Here is a 12034-nt window from a genome sequence, read left to right as displayed (position 1 = left end):
CCTGATTTCTACTTAGAGTGTAAGCATAAATCATAAGTTTGTATTGCAGAAACTGTTAAACTGAAGTTTTGGGTTTTTCTTAAAAAAAAAATTGAGCAAGGGTCGGTGATCAATTATATTCCCCATCCACCACTCATACTGGACATGGTAGACATCCCTCCCATTCCATTCACACCTATAGATGCACAGCTTCCATTACTGTAGTAGCTGCTGTTCATTGCTCCTTGGCTACCTATGCAATGTCTGATTGAAAATCACATGAGTTTTCCTGTAAAACTTGGTCATATCCACTCATGCTGCTGTGGCCACCATAGCCACCTCCATAACCACCACTCAGCTGCGGGCTGGCTGGGCCACCATAACTGGACTGGATTGACAAATCCATGCCCCCCATCATTTGGCTACCGTAAGCAGTACCGCTGGCTCCTGCTGCAGAATTCAAGAAGGGTTCTACATAGCTGTGTTGCATATTTGCTTTATCTTTTGACATAGCTGCCACAGCATCTTCATGAGTTGCAAACTCAACATCTGCTTCACCAGTTACTCTGCCATCAGGACCAATTTCAATGTGTACCCTCACAGGATTGAGCAGTCAAAAAAAATTACAAATGTCATTCTCAGTAGCTCTGTAAGGTAATCCACACGTATACACTGTGTCCTGTTGTGCTCTGGAAGGTAGAGCCACCATCCCCATATTTGTGATCAGACATTCCTGAAAAACAATAATTGAGGTCTCTTCCAAATCCATCTGACCCAAATCCATAGCCATAGCCATTATAATTGTCATAGGCTCCATATCCTCCACCATAAGCACCATGCCTCATCCTCTGAAAGCCAGCTCCTCTGCCAATGCTGTTAAAACCTCTGCCAGAACCAGGTCTGTCAAGGGACCTGGCCGCTGCATGGCCATAAGCTTTTCTGGTGGATTGTAGTGAGTTCTAACTTCAGCCCTGCTACTCTTAAAGATTTCAATATACCTGTGCCCTATTCTTTCCTTGTGTTTCTTTAGAGCCTTTTCGGTTATTTTCCGTGAAGCAAACTGCACGAAGACCTCCCCTGTACTCCTCCCCTGGAGTCCACTGGCAATGTTATCTGATTTGGCACGATTTCCAACCCTGAGAAGAACTGAACAATTTCTTCCTTGCTGCATTCAAAGGGAAGTCCTCTAAGCTGTACAAAGCCATCATTGGCCATGTCAGGACTATTTCGACCGGTATGCTTCAACACCCAATCCATTTCAACGTTGTTTGACTTGAATGCTTCAACAAAACGGTGTCCCATAGTTTCTCTGTCCTTTTTCAGGGCCAATTTGACTTCATCTTCTGATTCAAGTTCAACAAAAGCCTTGTCACCCAGCCTGCCTTCTCTATTGTAGATGAAACGAATACCTTGAGCCTTATTTTGAATTTTGCAGTCAGAAAGAAACGCTGCACTTCATCGGCCAAGCAAGACCAGGGCAAGCCGTGGACCTTCAACATAAACCCCTCGCCACCTTTGCTGCCCAACATCATTGTCTCTTATGTGGTCTGGTGTCAAAACAGACCAGACACCTGACTTCGGCAGGGCTAAAAAGAAATGGCCCACTTCTAAATTATTTTGGTAGACTTTACTAGTATCTATGCTCCTGAGATTATGGCTGTTGCATCTGTGTGGTGGAAATACTACATAATGGGGTGTACTACTGTTCATCTCTTTCTAACTCAGCAGTCACGCTGGTAGACTGAAATTGGCCATAGTGGGAGTACTTACATCACAGAAATCAGCAAAGGCAACAAATCGGAACTTTTGAAAATTTTTCTGGAGAACCTGTTGTTAAACATTTACCAGCACACTACTGCCTGGAAGCCAAGAGAAGATGGAGTATCAAGGGGAGAGGAATCAGTTATGTCAAGTGCTGCTAAGATGAGGTTAGTAACGTAAGGTTTGGGAATTGAACATTGGATTAAGCTCCATGGATTTCACAAGGACTAAAAAAGACAAAATCGCTGCCTTTGTGGAACTTACATTCTGATGATTGACTTGGAAATTTAATAGCAAATAGAACAGAAAAAAATGTCCTGCCTTCATGGGTTGGGATGTAGTAGGCATTTTGAAGGACCTGCTGTTCTTGGAATAGTAAATTTCATTCTCTCCACCTTCTAAGCTTTGTATGTTCTCTGTGTTTAGACTGCCCTTTGCTGTCTTATTCTGCTGGTGTACATCTGTCTATTCATTTCTTTAGGATTCAGCTCAAATGTGTATTCCTTTGGGCAGCTGTCTCTGAACTTTGCAGGCAAAATTAAATGCTTGCCCTGAATATTCCTGTGTTTTTCTTATGCCTGTATTTTTCTCATTGCTGTAATGATGGCCCATTTCTACATTTTTCCTTGATGAGCCCACTGACTGATAATGGCTGCAATCTTCATCTTTGTATCTCAGGGCCTGCCACCATCCTTGGCACATAGTAGATGCTATGTTTCTCTACATCTTTAGAGACTGAAGGAATCAAGTAATTAATCTGGGATTAAGATATTGAGATCTGATCCAAGGCAGAGGGACCACAAGACCTACTCCATGGGGGGATGTAAATGGTTGTCAGTAGAACTGTGCTTATTTCTGTCTCTGGACCATTTGACACTCTCTCTTTATCATTCTCTCTCCTGATTTGAATATCTAATCTGGGGCCTGAAACAATCAATGTGCTATATTATAAAATAAAACTTGTTTGCTTTTCTATTCAGAGACCTTTTATTGCTAAAATTTTCCACTTGTTACCTTTTCTTTCTCAATCAATTTACACTTTGAATTTATTCATTTGTTTAGCAATTTCCATTTTATTTTCACCTCCTCATGTTTTCTTAAAACTAAGTTACTTCTTAGCATCATGGTTACATCAGGGATCATTTGGTTGCAAGGAACAAAAACATGTTCAATCTACTTTAATAAGCAGCAGTTTATTGCATTGATATAATAGGCAATGTCATGGGCATCCACAGGCAGGGACTTAATACAACAGGGTCTCTTGTGTTCCACATGAGCACCTGTACTGAACTGTCAGTCATCACATGGACTCTCACCCTTGCTTCTCTCTTTGCTTTTATTCACTCTCTCCTTAGCCATCTTTCTTTTCTCGCATGTCTAAAACAGGGCTGCCAGAACCCATCACCTGATAGCTCCACTCAGCTGACTTTGTTTCACATTCCCATGTGAGAGGATCCTGTGAGTTAGCCAGGTCTATGAACCACATGTAACCTGGGATCCTATCGTGATGAAAGGGTGTGTTCTTCATTTCCTAGTGATGTTGTAGCAAATTACCACAAACTTGGTGGCTTAAAAACCACAGAAATGTATTCTCTCACAGTTCTGGAGACCAAAAGTCCAAAATCAAGATGTCAGCAGTGTTCCTTCTGGAGTCTCTGAGGGAGAATCTGTTCCATGTTTTTCTTTAAAAAAAAACAAAAAAATTTTTTTTAAAGAGATGGTCTTGCTATGTTGCCCAAGCTGGTGTTGAACTCCTGGCCTCAAGCAATCCTCCCACATCAGCCTCCTAAAATGCTGGGATTACAGGCATGAGTCACTGCCCCTGGTCTTATTTCATGCCTCTCCTTCTCCTAGCTTGTTGTGGCTCCAGCAATCCTTGGTGCTTCTTGATTTGTAGACACATCTTGCCAATCTCTACTTAGTCATGTGGTTTTTCCTTGTGTCTCTCTGTGTCTGTCTCTTCTGTTTCTTACAAGGGCACTGATTATTAGATTAAGGGCCACCCTAATCCAGGATGATCACATTTCGAGATCTTTACCTTAATTATATCAGCAAAGACTCAATTCCAAGTAAGGTCATATTAGGGTACCAGGTAGACATATCTTCTGTGGGCCACTATTGGACCCACTATGGGAGGTGTATGGGAGTATATGAGAGGTATAGTCAAAGGCTACCAGCATGGCTTTGAGGCCCCATTGCAGGTGCCAGTAAATGCCTAGTTGTTCCACACCTCTACCAGGAATACTTGTCACTTTATCATTTTGAACATTTACTTTCAATTAACATGTTCTGCTGAAATGTCCCTTTCTCTAAATAACTTTCAGGGACTCACATCCCTTAGGGCGGAATTAATGACTTACCTTTCCCATTTCCCATAGCATTTTATACACACCTCTGACAACACTTGCCATTTTCATTTATAGCACTTTGTTTACGTGTCCATTTTCCCACTTAAGTTGTGGACTTTTCCTGGGTGGGGCCCGTTCCTTACTCAGTTTTGCTTCCGCAGTGTCAAGCACAGGATCCAACTTTGAGTTATGTTTGTGGAATTGCGTTGAAAGTCGGGGCTTCATGGATTAAATCTCTCCCCTTCCAGCCTTAGTGTTACTTGATTCAATTGTGTTAATTGTCCATTCCAGCCAGTTTCGTCTGGGATTGTACTCTGTTGTGTTCTCTGTTACATGCTCAGCTCTGCCCCGTCTTTCCTGCTGCCACAACCTATGTTAGCCCTCATCAGCATACTTCTGCTGCCCAAATTCTTTAGGCCCTGCATTCTCAAGTTGTCCCCACCACCCCTTCTGTTCAGGTTAATCTTCCCTTTTGCATGCATGTGCCCACACATGGGGATCCACTTTACATGTTTATCTTAGCCATGGTCGATGCAGTTAGGATTTCCAAATTACATTATCAGTACCAAATTAGGTTTGAAAAAGGAGAGGGAGCATTTCTTTCTTTTGCAATCTTGTCACAGTGTTTCCTGTGGTCCCAGAAATCATGGTGGAAAGAAAATTGGGATTTCAGGAAACATTGCTTGATTCTGCAGGAAGTGAACAACGTTTTCTAATGATTTCCAGAAAAAGAAATGTCATATTTTTCTGGAGTACTTTAGGAGGAAGTAGTGCAGTCAGTGGTGGGAAATATGTCCTCCAGTCCCTGTTAAGTTCTCTGTGGCAGATCTTACATATTGCCAGTGAGTTCCTGCTCTTATTTAAAGAATGAAGATAATGATATTCTGCAGCTATGAATTTTGAGTTCAACTATGTAGTTGCTGATTTTCTGCCTACTGGGTTTGTCCATTTCCAATACAGGGGTGTCAATATCTTCAACTATCATAGTGGATTCTTCTATTTCCCATTGTAGTTCTGTCAGTTTTTGCCTTATGTATTTTGATGCTCTGTTGGTAGATGCATACAAATTAAGGACTGTTATGTCTTCTTGGAGAATTGGCCCCTTTACCATTATATAATGTCCCTCTTTATCCCTGATAACTTTTCTTGCTCTGAAGTCTGCTGTTTCTGAAATTAAGGCAGCTACTTCAACTTTCTTTTGATTAGTGTTAGCATGATATCTCTTTCTCTATCCATTTATATTTAATCTATATGTGTCTTTATATTTAAAGTTGATTTCTTTTGTTTCCTTTTGTTTGTGTATGTAAAATGCAATCTTCCTTCTGCAACTTTCTTTATTGAGGTGTTTGGTATATATTTGGTGCTAGCATGGCCATTGCTAATTCATGAATTTTTTTTTTTTACTTTATTTATTTGTAATTTCAACTTTTATTTTAGAATCATGGGGTACATGTGCCAGTTTGTTACATGGTATATTGTGTGATGCTGGGGAGCCAGAGGGGAAAATAAACCACCTTTCCTATAAAGGCACAAAAGAATTACATCCAATGTCTCCTCAGAAATCATATAAAGAAGACGAAAGTAGAATGAAATATTTAAAGTGTTAAGAGAAAAAAAACCCCACCAACCTAGAATTGTTTATCCTATAAAATTATCCTTCAAAGTGAGGGAGGAATAAAAACTCTCGTACAAAAATTGAGATAATTTGTTGCCGGTAGACCTGCCTTGCAAGAAATGTTAAAAGTTCTTCCAAGAGAAGTAAATAATATGAGTCAGAAACTCAGATCTACATAAGGAAAGGAAGAGATCACAGAAGAAATAAGTGAAGGTAAAAGAAACACTTCTATTTTTCTTATTGTGAGTTGACCTAACAGATAAGTTTGTTCAAAGTAATAATAATTATAACAATGTATCTGATTAATATAGTTTATGTGTAAGTGAAAAACAGTCATTTTACTTTTCATTTTCTACAGTTTTAATGGTATACCTAGGTGTAGTTTTTCTGGAATTTATCTCACTTGGTGTTCTCTGAGTTTATTGGATCCTTGGTTTGTTTTCTGATGTTAATTTGGGAAAGTCTCTGTTTTTACTGCTTTAAATATTGTTTCTGTTCTTTTTTCCTTCTTCCCTTTCTGGTATTCCCATTATGAGTATGTTACACCTTTTGCAGTTGTCCTGAAATTCTTAGATACTGTTGTTTATTTATTTTTAGTTTTTTTCTCTTAGCTTTTCCACTTTGCAAGTTTCCATTGTCAAATCCTCAAGCTCAGAAATTATTTCTTCAGCTATGTCCAGTCTACCTATGACCCCAATAAAGGCATTCTTCATTTTTGTTAGTGTTTTTAACCTGTAGCATCTCCTTTTTATGCTTCCTTAGAATTTCCATTCTGTGCTTACGATATCCATCTATTCTTGCAAATTGTCTACTTTTTCCACTCACCCTTAGCATATTAATCATAGTTATTTTATATTTATAGTCTGATAATTCCAACATCCATACCATATCAGGGTCTGGTTGTGATGCTTGCTTTGTCTCTTTAAACTGTGTTTTTTGCCTTTTAGTATGCCTTATAACATTTTGTTGAAAGGTGAACATGATGTACTAGGTAAAAGGAACTGGGGTAAACAGACCTTTAGTGAGGTGATGACAAGATGTGAAGGGAGAGGAAGTGTTTGACAGCCCTATGATTAGGTCTCAGTCTTTTAGTGAGCCTGTGCCTCTGGACTGTGAACTTCACAAATTGTGTTAATTGTGGTTCAGGTGGATTTCACTTAGGTGGTACAGGATGGCAAGAGAGGGCTGTAGTGGGGTATTTTCTTTCCCATTAGGTTAGGCTCTTGTAAAATAGTTTCTCTTGAGGGCAGGTGATATGGTTTGGCTGTGTCCCCACCCAAAATCTCGTCTTGAATTGTAATCCTTGTAATCCCCACATGTCAAGGGCGGGACCAGATGGAGGTAATTGGAACATGGGGGCTATTTCCCCCATGATGTTCTCATGATAATGAGTGAGTCACATGGGATCTCACGGTTTTTTAAGTGTCTGGCATTTCTCCTACTTGCACCCATTCCATCCTGTTGCCCTGTGAAGAAGGTGCCTACTTCTCCTTTGCTTTCCGCCATGATTGTAAGTTTCCTGAGACCTCCCCGAGCCATGTGGAATTTATAAAGGAAACCTCTTTCCATCATAAATTACCCAGTCTCGGGTGTTTCTTCATAGCAGTGTGAGAACGGACTAATACAGCAGGCCTTGTTAAGAAGAACGAAATGCTCTAGTATATTTCAAAATGGTTACTCCCCTCTGTCCCTCTGCTACCTGCTATTTTCTCTAATCTTTGCTATGAGAACTTGATGGTTCTTATACGAGCTCCTGTAGGTAAAACTCACAAAGTGTGAGGGCCTCTTTATGACTCGGGCTCCCTGGAGTTTTTGACTCTTATACTTGTCCACACTGAGCCTTGAGTGATTTAACAATGATAATTCAGGTTTTCCTACCCTGGTACTGGTTCCTGTGCAAATGAGTTTGTGTTCTGGGGAGCTGTGATTCTCTGTATATCCACCTGTCTGTCTCTCCAATTCTGGGGACAGTGGTTTGTCCTGTGACCTCACTTCTCTGATGGATCTAAGAAGAATTGTTGATTTTCAGTTTGTTTAGCTTTTTACTTGTTGTTAGGACAGATTGATGCCATTTAAGCTCCTTACATGGGGAACCAGAACCTGGAAGTCCCAGCTGTAAATATTGAAGGCATAATGATTTCTTAACTTTTATATTCTGATTCGTATTGTTTGGTTCTCTGCCTTTCCAAAATAGGAATTGACCCCATAATATTTCTGTACATTTTAACTGGGAGTGTTAAGACCTGGATAAATTCTAATCTTGGCTCTGCTGCTAATGATGTTACCTTGGGCAAATCAGAGACTGAGTTTTCTCATCTATAAAAGTGAAGGGTGCAGACTCATTTCTAAGTCTCCTTCTAGCTTTAAAATTCTGAGGTGGGCGGATCACGAGGTCAGGAGTTCGAGACCAGCCTGGCCAACATGGTGAAACTCCATCTCTACTAAAAATACAAAAATTAGCCAAGCTTGGTGTCATGCGCCTGCAATCCCAGCTACTTGGGAGGCTGAAACAGGAGAATCGCTTGAACCCGGGCAAAGTTCAGTGAGCCGAGATCGTGCCACTGCACTCCAGCCTGGGTGACAGAGCAAGACTCCATCTTGGAAAAAAAAATCTATATTTTATGATGTTACAAAATATTCTCTGATTTTGAACACTAATACCAGTACTCTGGGTAAACCTGTGTGCTCAAGCAGGTGCCCTATTATACTTTCTGGAATTTAAAAATAAACTTTTTATTTTGGAATAAATTTAGATTTATAGAAAAGTTGTTAGCCAGACATGGTGGCTCACACCTGTAATCCCAGCACTTTGGGAGGCTGAGGCAGGCGGATCACGAGGTCAGGAGTTTGAGACCAGCCTGGCCAACATAGTGAAATCCCGTCTCTACTAAAAATACAAAAATTAGCTGGGCATGGTGGTGTGTGCCTGTAGTCCCAGCTACTTGAGAGGCTGAGGCAGGAGAATCACTTGAACCCGGGAGGTGGAGGTTGTGGTGAGCCGAGATCATGCCACTGCACTCCAGCCTGGGCAACAGAAAAATAAATAAATAAATAAATAAATAAATAAATAAATAAATAAATAAATAGAAAAGAAAAGTTGCAAAGATAGGGCTGGGCGCAGTGGCTCACACCTGTAATTCCAGCACTTTGGGAAGCCAAGGCTGGTGGATTACTTGAAGACCAGCCTGGCCACCATGGTGAAACCCTGTCTCTACTAAAAATACAAAAATTAGGTGGGCGTGGTGGTGCACTCCTGTAATCCCAGCTATTCTGGAGGCTGAGACAGGAGAATCACTTGAACCCAGGAGGCGGAAGTTGCAGTGAGCCAAGATCGCACCACTACACTCCAGCCTGGGTGACACAGCAAGACTCTGTGCCCCCCCCAAAAAAAGTTGCAAAGATAATGCGGAGTTCCTGAATACCCCTTACTGTTTTCCCCATTGGCAACATTTTATATTATTATGGTACATTTGTCAAAACTAAAAAGCAGATCATGAATGGTACATTACTATTAGCCAAACTCTAGGCTTATATTTGGATTTCACCAGTTTTTCCATTAATGTCCTTTTTCTGTTCCAGGATCCAATGCAAGCTACCATATTACATTGAGTCGTCATATCTTTCCAATCTCCTCTGGTCTGTGACAGTTTCTCAGTCTTTCCTTGGTTTTCATGACCTTGATGGTTTCGAAGAATGTTGACTAGATATCCTGTAAAATGTCCTCAAACCTGGGTTTTTCTGATGTTTTCCTCATTACTAGACTGGGTTTGTGGGTTTTTGGAAAGAAACCACAAAGATGAAATACCTTTCTTGTCACATTATATCAGGGATTGTTTATATCTATATAACATCACTGGTGATGCTAACTTTCATTAATTGGTTAAGGTAGTGTTTGCCAGGTTTCTCCACTGTAAAATACGCTTTTTGTCTTTCCCAACTCTGTTCTTTGGAAGTGAGTCATCAAGTCTAGCATACCCTGAAGGTGGGAGAAGAGAGGGAATTAAACTTCATTCACTTCTTAAAGATAGCAGTAACTACAGATCACTTAGAATTTTTCTATAAGGAAAATTAGTCTCTTCTTCCACATTTATTTATGCAATCATTTATTAATATTAATATGAAGTAATGTATATTTATTTTATACTTTGAATTATAATCCAGCATACATTATTCACTTTTTTGCTTAAATTGTTCTGGCTTTGGCTGGAAGTTCTTTCAGACTGGTTCCTGTGTCCCTTTGACATGCTCTATCCTTTTGCTTTTTCAACATTTCCTTACTTTCTGGTACTACAAGATACTCCAGGCACATTTTGTATTTTCGTTGCCCAAGTCCTGAAATCAACCTTTTCTCCAAAAAGCTCTGGGTTTTAAAACAAATTACAATTTATCTGTTTTAGTTTTTATAAGCATTGCCATGATGACCATCCTTGATGTTATATCTCTGGAAAACTCCATGATTATTTCTTTTAGATAAATATCTAAAAGTGGAATTCCAGGATTAAAGGCATCTAAAATGCTTTTACTATGTTTTCCACTAACAAGGCATGAGATGGGGGGGCTGCCTCAGGGGCTGCAACTCAAAGACCACTTCAAATGGGAAACACTACCCATCCATCAATCAATTTATCTATCTTAGAACTCTCTTTCTATGACTTTCTTATTTTCAAAACAAACAAGGAATAAAGAAAGAAAAAAATGAAACAAGTAAACAAAAGACCTCTCATCTAGACTCTCTAACCACCCAACAAATCACATTGCTCCTCCTAGGAGGAAATGGTTGAGGTGTCAGACTGAGAATGACATCTATTTCCCTTCATGGGGAGAGCACTTGTTAATTCACCTATTAATTCACTTTTAAAATATAATTTTACATTTTATCAAAGTAATACATATACATAGTTTAAACATTCAAGTGGCACTCTAAGACTTATCATGAATAACAGCAATACAGTGCTATATCCCTTCCCATTGCCAAACTTTCTTCACAGAAAAAATCACTTTCATTTCTTTTAGCTTTTTTTTTTTTCTGGGGTTTATTTCCATATCTATAAAGAACATGTTTATACTGCAATTTAAATTTTTTTTCAATTTTAGACATTATTGACTTCTTACTAACTGTGGAAGATAAAGACTGAAGTCTCTTACCAATTCTATACACAAACACACACATATGTGCATCCTTTCCTAACCCCATTCTTTCAATATAGTTATAACTTTTGTTAAATCCATTAATGTTTTCATTGTTGTGACTCTATAGTTATTTATAGCTGAGCCACATATTGGACTTTAAATATATTTTCTTATATAACATTTTCTTTTTCCTGGAATTAATAATTATGCCATTTTTTGGTTTCCTTAACTTACTGAGCCGATTACTCATCCTTCTCCAAACTTCCTAAGAGAGCTGCAAAACTTTTCAAGTTTCAACATCTGTCAGATCCATTGGGTCCCCTCCATGTATTTTTTCATTGGAAATATCCCTCCTTGAGCCTGGCGTCTGCCACTCACTTGGGCTAGTTGCTCTCCAAGCCTGCTGCACTCTTATCATCTTGGGATCTCCCTTGGCCACCATTCTTGGAATTCTCTCTCTTCTATTTGAAATTTGCTGTTTTTGGGAGCCCATTTTTCCTTTTTGTTTTGGCTTATGCTCTTGTTTTTGTAGTCACTTTTTTCAATAACATCTTGAAAATGGTCACATGGGAGGTAAAGTTCTTGAAACTTGGCATGGTGGAAAATGCAGTTTCAAGAACTTTGTTTTACCTTTCTTTCTGATGGATCATTTGGATGGGTAGAGTATCCTAGGTGAGAAATAATTTTCCAGTAGAGTTATAAAGGAATTAATCCATTGCTTTCTAGCTTCTGGTTTTGTTATTAAGTCTAAAGCCATTCTCATCCTTGATCCTTTGTGTGTGACTTATTTTTTTCCTATCTGGAAACATTTTTTTTCTGTTTATTCTTGATATTCTGAAACTTCACTGTTTTGTACTTCAGTGTAGATTTATTTTCATTTATTATGCTGTTTACAGTGGGCCCTTTCAATCTGGAAACAAATGTTCCTCAATTCTTGGGAATTTTATCGTATCACTTGTCTCATTATTTCTTTCCCTCCATTCCTCTGTTCTGTGCTTCTGGACTGCTGGTAGTCAGATGTTGGCTATTCTTCATCTCTTTGTCTTTTCTTCTATCTTCTGGAAGATTTCCTCAACTTTATTTTCTAGTCTTTAGACTTCAGCTCTCATATTTTGAATCTCCAAGAGTTCTTGTTCTCTAATTATGCCTTTATCTTAGCATCCTATTCATATTTTGTGGGTACAACATTTTTTCTTATTTT

At 39.2% G+C, this 12034-nt stretch overlaps 1 pseudogene; it reads right to left on the bottom strand.

Annotated features, from left to right (window-relative positions):
* Window positions 1-232: 232 nt before the first annotated feature.
* Window positions 233-1511, bottom strand: LOC100990578 (heterogeneous nuclear ribonucleoprotein H-like; annotated as a pseudogene).
* Window positions 1512-12034: the final 10523 nt, after the last annotated feature.

This window comes from Pan paniscus, chromosome 4 (genome assembly GCF_029289425.2).
Source record: "Pan paniscus chromosome 4, NHGRI_mPanPan1-v2.0_pri, whole genome shotgun sequence".
Taxonomy (NCBI): Eukaryota; Metazoa; Chordata; class Mammalia; order Primates; family Hominidae; genus Pan; species Pan paniscus.
Note: the sequence above shows the minus strand (reverse complement) of the source record. Positions and strands in the feature narration are given on the sequence as shown.